Source organism: Acomys minous (genome assembly GCF_964271855.1).
Source record: "Acomys minous genome assembly, chromosome: 11".
Classification (NCBI taxonomy): domain Eukaryota; kingdom Metazoa; phylum Chordata; class Mammalia; order Rodentia; family Muridae; genus Acomys; species Acomys minous.
In genome coordinates, this window is record NC_140492.1 from 61,533,785 (window position 1) to 61,542,083 (window position 8,299).

Consider the following 8,299-nt stretch of genomic DNA (forward strand, 5'->3'; position numbering starts at 1 on the left):
TGCAAGTCTAGAGGGCTATAAGTAGTCCAATAAATAAATAACGAGGTGGGCAATCCCTGAGTAAAGCAATGACGGTTGACAGAGAGGACCTCTGGGGAGTCAGACCACTTCCAAAGTTCCAGAAGCATCCGGGTCCTTTTCTCTCCCTTCTTTTCCCCATCTCCTGTAGCTCACACCTAGAGCGCTAATGTAGTAAATGAGAATACGCCACCCCCAGTAACAGTTTCCTCCTAGGTTGAAAATAAACAACTCAAAATAGCTTCAGGAAGCCCCTGAAACCGACCAAATTCGTTAGGTCCCTCCCTTCTAGAGTAAACAAAATAAAGTTGCTGAGAGTTGTCTCAGACAAGCCAAGCTTCAAAGTAGACCAGTCCAGCTGCCTGGAAGAAGCAGAAACCAGCAGAGCTGGGGGAAAAGGTTTAGACCAACTGAGGCACCTAGAAAGGACACTCTCTAGCTGGGTATGGTGACGCATGCCTTTAACCCCGGGACTCGGAAGGCAGAGGCAGGTGGATTGTTGAGAGTTCAAGACCGACCTGGTCTACAAAGCAAGTCTAGGATAGCCAAAGTTACACAGAGAAACTCTGTCTCTAAAAATCAAAAAGAAAAAAAAGAAAAAAGAAAAAAAAGAAAAAGAAGAAGAAGAAAAAGAAAGAAAGAAAGAAAGAACGCACACCCTTCAGCCTGTTGAGGTGCCCGCAGGCTGTGCAGGGTGCTCCAGATCCCCAGCTTTGGGAGCTGTCACTCATGCTGGAGCAGGCTTTGGTGATGTAGCTGTCTTTGAGTCATTTCTGATCCTGAAAGTAACCCCAACAAAACCCCTGGTTCACCAAGTTGTACTTTGGTTTGTTGTGGGCTCCCTGTCTGTGGTGAATAGATATGAGTGCTGCGTCTCCCCAGGAAAATTTTTGCCACCCAAAAACTCCAAGCATGACTTTGTGAGGACTGAAGACGAGAGGGCATGCAGCAGATGTGATATGGGGAGGGATTTCTCTGGGGAGGACAGCGGTGGGGAGGGGTTAGGACCTGAGGGTAGAGAGACTGAGACAGAGAGACAATGAGAGAAAGAGAGAAAGAAAAATGGGGCAACCCTTAAAGAAAGTACAAGAGCTAAGTGCAAGAGCAACAGAGAGGTGGGTGGCTGGTTTGTCCTTCTGTGTCCTGGGCTCCTGGTAGCGACGTCAGGTGATGACATCAGAGGCTGCCGCTTGCATGCCAGCAGACGTAAAAGCCACCCTCAACTGAATTAATACCTCTGTTTACTGAGTCCACTGTTCCACGGACATACCTGTGCCAGACGCTAAAGCACAGTCGTGTGAGTCTGCGACTGAGATGTGCCATCAACACTGAGGCCCTCAGGGTTGATAGAGAGAGCGAGGTTAAATGGAGCCTGCCATGCCAGCCTCCTCACCTCCTCCTCTCTCTCTCTCCCAAGGGCCCAGTGTTCCCATGCGAGTGCCACAGCTTCGTTCCACTGATATCCAGTGCCAAGTGCAGCACTGTGACCTCATGTGGCCAGCCAGCGCACCCCAGCCTAGCGCGCGCGGGGGGGGGGGGGGGGTCACTGTGCCAGAACCTGGGGGTTGCTGTGAGCTTGATTTGGTTTCCAGAAACCTCAGCATCACTGGATGCCTCTTGTTCCGATTCTCTTCTTGCCGTTTGGGTTGCAGACGCCTTGGTTAGTTATGGTCTGAGACTCTGAGGAAGCCTGCAGCTCTGGCTTCCTTCTTTCAGGACCAAACTGAGTGTTGCATTTAATCCACTCTTCTCTTTGACTGCTTGCTTCTAAGTCCTTTCTCCTTGAACCTGGCTGAACCTCTGACTGCTTCGATAAGTGTAACAGCAGAAGTGACTCTGTATGACCACAAAGCAAGGTTCGCCTTTCTCACTGGATACTTAACTTTTGGAGTACGAGTCACCGAGCGAGAAGTCCAATGACACTAAAGGCCACCAGGGCACGTACAGTTCTCTGATCAATAGTTCCCACTGAGCCCAGTGTTGCAGCCAAGCGACTGACCCAACTCAAACCCACGTGCCCAAACCCTTCCAAGTGGACTTAGTTAGTGCCACACGGAACAGAATCTCTCAGCCAAGTCTGGCTGGATTCCTGACCCACAAAAAAATCACGAGACATGGGAAGACGGTGCTGGTTTTCATGCACTGTTTGGGGCCAGTTGATTATGCAGCGGGAGATAACTAGAGCGACCGACATAAATAGAAGAAAGTTGGCTGTCTGCTTAAGACAAATTTAGGCTGATTCCATGTGATTTACCCCAGCCATCTGCTCTTGCCCATGATAATCCCACTTTGCTCAAAACTTGGATCAAGTTACCTCTTCCCAGGGCCAAACCCTCACCTGAGTTTACTGACAGGCTCCCCGAGCCCCACAAGCTTTCAGATGTCTCACCTACAGCTCCATTGTCAGCAGAAACAGCACACCCAGGCCCCACTCCAACCCTTCCAGCACAACAGCTGCGTGCTGCCTCTGCCCAGCACTTCCTGAACACAGCCGGAAGTTAGCCATCTTTCCCAAAGATGCGCATAAATATACTGTGCTGAGCATCTTCCCAGCAACTCCTCATCCTGGACTGGTGTCTTCCCATCTCTTACCTTCCCTTCCCTGATGGGCCATACAGGCAGCTTGATTGTTACTGTTGTTTTGATGTAAGTCAAGGCTGGTCTTGAACCTGTAATCTTCCTTCCTCTGTCTCAAGTGCTGGGGTACAGGCATGTACTTAAGTGTCTGGATTCACGCCCCCCAACCCCGTTTTTAGTAATACCATCTCTCTCCTTATTTTGAAGAGATACATGGCATGTGGACATTTAAAATCAATAGGAAGTTCATCAGAATTGAGGCCACACCCTGGCCTAATTTTAAGCCTTGGTTTAGAGTAGCTTGAGGATGAGCATAGGACTGGGCAGGATCTTCACAACTGAGTACTATAATATGAGTATAGTCCTCTCTGTATGAGAAAGAGGGCAAAAAAGTATGATTTTCCTGAGCCTTCGTTTTTTTCTTCAGTCAAATGGGTGTGATATTAGTCAGTTTCACAAGCAGCTGAGGACGTCTTAGCTGTGGCCCCTGAGAGGAGATGTGAACGCAAGGAACCTGTGGAGAAGGAAAACGAGGCAAGGAAGTGGACTGACCAGCAAAGTGTTTGTTTTCCTGTCAGGTACGGGTGAGGAAGCTGCAGCTTTGTTCTGAGGGAAGAACTCTGGGAAGGAAAATTTCTGTTAGCAGTCCTATTTTACCGATGGTGACAAAAGGGAGAGAGTTCAGGAGCCAGTGCTCAGTAACAGTTAAGTACCAGAACCATGATCTCATCCGGTGTCTGCTCCAGTGACCATGATGGTGACGGTATATATGGCTTTCATTTTCATAAAGTAAAGTACGGTGTGATGTCTGTACCAAAAAGTTAGGTTTTTTCCCTTTCTGCACCAGTATTCAGCAAAGAAAGTATTTATATATACCTAGTTGGAAAACATTAGAGACATACTCCGTTTAAAAGAGATATCCAGCTCTGACCCTGGGAAAGATAGGAAGAGAGAGAGAGAGAGAGAGAGAGAGAGAGAGAGAGAGAGAGAGGGAGGGAGGGAGAGAGAAGGAGAGATCACTGATCACTGGTAAGGAGTAAGGTTCTTTTTGTGGTGACAAAACTATCCTCTACTTTTTTTTGGTTTTTCGAGACAGGGTTTCTCTGTGTAGCCTTGGCTGTCCTGGACTCACTTTGTAGACCAGACTGGCCTGGAACCCACAGCGATCTCCCTGTGTCTGCCTCCCAAGTGCTGGCATTAAAGGCGTGTGCCACCACGCCCGGCATATCTGGCTCCTTTTTCTTATTGTTGTTTTATTTGCTTATTGAAACAAGGTTTTCTTCTGCACCCCGGGCTGTCCTGGAACTGACTATATAACACAGGCTGGCCTTCAGATCTTCCCAACCCTTCAGCCTTAACCACGCTAAACCGGGGTTACGTGGGTCAGTCACCAGGCCTAGCTTCTTTCTGAATTCAGACATATATATCAACAAAGCAAACAAGTAGCCCCAGACCACAGTATCCATGGCAGGTGCCCCAGTTAGTCAGCTTCCTGCCACTGCAAATAAGTGAGAGATAACCAACCTATACTTAGAAAAGGTTTGCTTTGGCTGAGAGTTCTGGAGCCCATTGTCACCTGGCCCCCGTCACCATTGCCAGCACAATGTGGTGGGAAGATGTGACACTGCCAAAACACATACCTCGTGCTAGGAAGCAAAAGAGGGAAGGAAGGAAGCGAAGGGGTCTCATGATTCTCTCCTCCGGCACACTCCCAATAATCTGCAGCCCTCTCACTAGGGCCATCTCTGGGTTCCACTAACCCTGGGGGACCAAGCCTGTACCACCTGGGCTTTTGGAAGAAGTTCACCATCCCAGTCACTCAGCAAGGCCTCATTATAGGAGGAATACTGTCAAAGTGGAGTGTTTCCCAGCAACAGAGAAATTCATGGACACCTGAAAGAAAAGTGTGCTGTTTAAAGAACAAATGCTCAGTAGGGAAACATAAGTGGCCTGTGACTATTGGCAGGAGGGAGACAATTGGTCCCGTGACCCAGTGACTATTGTGACTAAGGGAAGGCCTACAAACCTGAAACAACCAGTTCAATGTATGAACCCTAAATTTGGAACAGTGGGTTGAGATATATAAAGTAAGTAATAAGTTATCTGGAAAAGCAAATTTATTTATTTATTCATTCATTCATTCATTTGGTTTTCAAGGCTGGCCTTGAACTCACAATGGTCTGCTTGCCCCGCTTAGAAATTCTTTTCATTTAATTATTTTAGCATCAGATGAAATAAATATTCATTCATTCAGCCTGGGATATTATTTTTGTTTGTGTGTTGTTTTGTTTTTCAAGACAGGGTTTTGCTCTGTGGAACAGCCTGGCCTCAAACTCACAGGGATCTGCCTGCCTCTGTCTTCTGAGCACTGGGATTAAAGGCATGTACCACTACCGCCCAGCCTGGGACATTATTTTATTATTTTATTTTATCAACACAAGGTCTGACCTAGCCTCAGCTAGCCTCAGACTCACTACGCTAAGGCTGGCCTTGAACTCCTGAACTTCCTGCCTCCACCTCCCAAATGTTGGGGTTGCAGGTGCTTGCCACCACACCCAGTTCTGGGACATTATTAAAATAGGTTCCTGTAAGGTGACTAAAAGCTGCACTGAATAATCGTCATGGACGATGTGAAGTCTAGGTCACCCTGATGACTAAGAGACGGCCTCGTGTGGGAAAATTAACGATGCGGGTATTAAACTAGAGAGACCAAGAAATCATTTCCACTTTTCCAAACTCAGTGTCAATTTCTTATCAACCCCCCCCCCCACACACACACCACATCACACACATTCTGGCCTTGGTATACGTGGCCTTTAAAACAAAAGTCTTGCTTTGTAGCCGTGCTTATCTGAAACTCGCAATCCTCCTGCCTCAGTCTCTTAAATGCTGAGAGGACAGGCGTGCACTAACACGTCTGGCTTGTAATGTTTATTTCGCTATAAATTGTAAAATTAGTCTTTTTGGAGAGGAGGGTTGCTTGGCTTGTTAGAATTCCAGCTCTGTGTGGTTCCCCCACCCCTGCTTTTATATGCTGCTAATATAGCCATGTGTTCACCTGGTATCACAGTTGCTCTGAAGACTCTGTTCTCGAGGGAGGGGCTGGAGGATGAAGACGGGCGAATCACAGCCTGGATGGGAGCAGATTGTCAGGCATGGATTCCTCTGCAGCTGGAGGCTCACAGTGTAAGTGACCACGACATCCAACAGCTTGCTCAGGAAAGGACGGAGGGCTTTTGAAGGAGGCAAGGCTTCTCAGACTGGTCCTGGAGTGATGCTTGGTCACTCCCACTCCTGTCCCAAGATAATGATGCTGATAGTGATGCTGATTCAAATAGAAAGCAAGAAGGAAGAACTGGTTTTCAAAGTGCTGGGGGTGGGGTGGAGGGGGGAGAGGGAGTCGGGAAGACCCACAACAACTTCTAGACGGAATTCTTTCCTTTTTCTTTCTTTTTCTTTTCTTTTCTTTTCTTTTCTTTTCTTTTCTTTTCTTCTTCTTCTCCTCCTCTTCCTTCTTCTTTGAGACAGGGTTTCTCTGTGTAGCCTTGGCTGTCCAAGACTCACTTTGTAGACCAGGCTGGCCTCGAACTCACAGCGATCCACCTGCCTCTGCCTCCCGAGTGCTGGGATTAAAGGCGTGAGCCACCACTGCCTTAGACGTATATCTAAGGCCGCGTTGTTGAGGCTTAATGGAAAGAGCAATAGGGCCTGGGGTCCCTGTGTGCATTTTATACGTGTGTGACTTTGGAAATGACCACGGTGTCTCTGTGCCTTATTTGTCCCACTGAGAAGCGAAGGCCGGAGCCCATCCTGTTCTGTAGGAGCAATGGCTCCCGTCAAGTGTCAGAACGGGATTACTCCTTTGCAGGCGTTCACTGCGTTCCTGAAGGATGACTAGAGGCGATCTGAGCAGCTGTCATCGAAAACAGCAAAGTGCAAGTCACTGGTGAGCGAGCTAGCGGGAGGCCAGCTTCCCCAGGACACAACCACTCCGTGTGCAGAAGGAGTCATAGACCTTGGCAAATGGTAGGTTGGCCTCTCCCAAGAGTACATCCCTCGCTTCCCGGGGCTCCACAATCTAAGAACTATGCCCAGAAATTAAGAGGAAACTTGGATTGGTTAAGATGAAACCCATAAGCCATTTGAAGGCATGACTTGTTTATCGGCGCCTTCTGTCCCTCCGGCACTGTTCTGGCGCTCAGGATCAGCAGCCTGGAAACCTGGACTCTGATGTCACCTGTTGGTTACCCTCCTCTCTCTTATGCCCTAGCTGTGCTACCCTACAGGAATTGAATCTGCTGTGGTCTACACATGGCTCCTGGGCCACCCTCTACCACCAGAAAAGCGATGGTGTGGGCAAGAAGGCTGGGGTCACATGGCTTGAGCTATAGGAGCTCTCTGTGAACTCGAGTCTACTCTTCCCAGGGTCCAGAAAATGGCTGACAAAGGATATCTGTGACTGCCCGGTACAGCACGGTGATCTTCCAGTGTCAGGATTCAGAAGTGTCAACCGGAGACTCAACAGTGCTGCTAAAATGCCCACCTCCCAGCTTCTGATGCAAGGCGTTGCTGAAATCGGGAGTGTTTAGAACTGCTGCTGTGGAGCCTGGGTGTGATGGCGCACGCCTTTAATCCCAGCACTCGGGAGGCAGAGGTAGGCAGATCGCTGTGAGTTCGAGGCCAGCCTGGTCTACAAAGCGACTCCAGGACAGCCAAGGCTACACAGAGAAACCCTGTCTCGAAAAACCTAAAGAAAAAAAAAAAAAAAAGGAAAAGAACTGCTGCTGTGTACTGGGTTGCTTTAGTTAAAGATCTTCAGCCTAAGCTAGAAATAAGAGTTAAGAACTTGCAGATGCTGGCTGTGGTGGCACAGACGCCACCGGTAGAATTTGGCTGAAGGAGGCAGAGGCAGGAGGATCACGGGTTGGAGGACTGCCTGGTCCAGGACAGCCAGGGCTACACTGAGAAATGCTGTCTCGAAAAACAGAAAGAACTTGCAGACAGTGACGCTTTGACTAAGTGTTTGGTCCTTCGCCTCGAGGCATAGCTGTTGACCCAGTGTTTAGAAGTTTAGGGGTTTGGGTGTTGGTGAAATGGTAAGCTGACCCTGCTACAGGTGTGCGAATATTGTTTCTGACACTCAGGAAAGTGGGACACAGGTTGTTACAATGTATTTTACGGATAAGGAACCCAGCCAAGCCTTTTGGCTTATGGAAAACTAACAAATGGATGCTAATTCCTAAATCAGTGTGCAAGCACCGGTACATGGGTCCCTTCCTGGGCTCTCACAGGTACCGTTGCTTCAGAGAGTATGGCTGCCACACACCCCTACCCCACCTACAATCACCACTGTGAGGAAGTCTGGGCTCAGAGAAGGTCCCAGACCTGATCCCACGCCCTGCATGAGTAGAGGTTGGTATTCAGCTGGGTTCGGTGCTGGGGAGCGAGACAGGAAGTGCTTAATGTACCCGACTGCCACTCTAGAGAAGGCACAGTGAAGGCTGGAATCAGCAGACCCTGACTGGTGTGGGAATTGAATGCTTTTCCGGGTAGGGATCGCCTCTGTAGCTAGATTTCAGGTCCTCTCCAACAGTGAGTTCTCTGTCACATCAGCGCCCATCTCTGTGCCCTGCAAAGGAGGCAAAATGCAAAGAGGTCGGCTCCCAGGGACTTGTTCTGAACTTCCTGGATGACACAAGGGCAG

The 8,299-nt window shown here is 48.8% G+C and overlaps 1 long non-coding RNA gene across 1 annotated transcript; it reads left to right on the forward strand.

Annotated features, from left to right (window-relative positions):
* Positions 1-5,685: 5,685 nt before the first annotated feature.
* On the forward strand, positions 5,686-7,249 carry LOC311609046. The gene is made up of 3 exons (XR_014783249.1): positions 5,686-5,781; positions 6,464-6,621; positions 6,866-7,249. It is a non-coding gene; the product is annotated as an uncharacterized lncRNA (long non-coding RNA).
* The last annotated feature ends 1,050 nt before the right edge of the window (positions 7,250-8,299 follow it).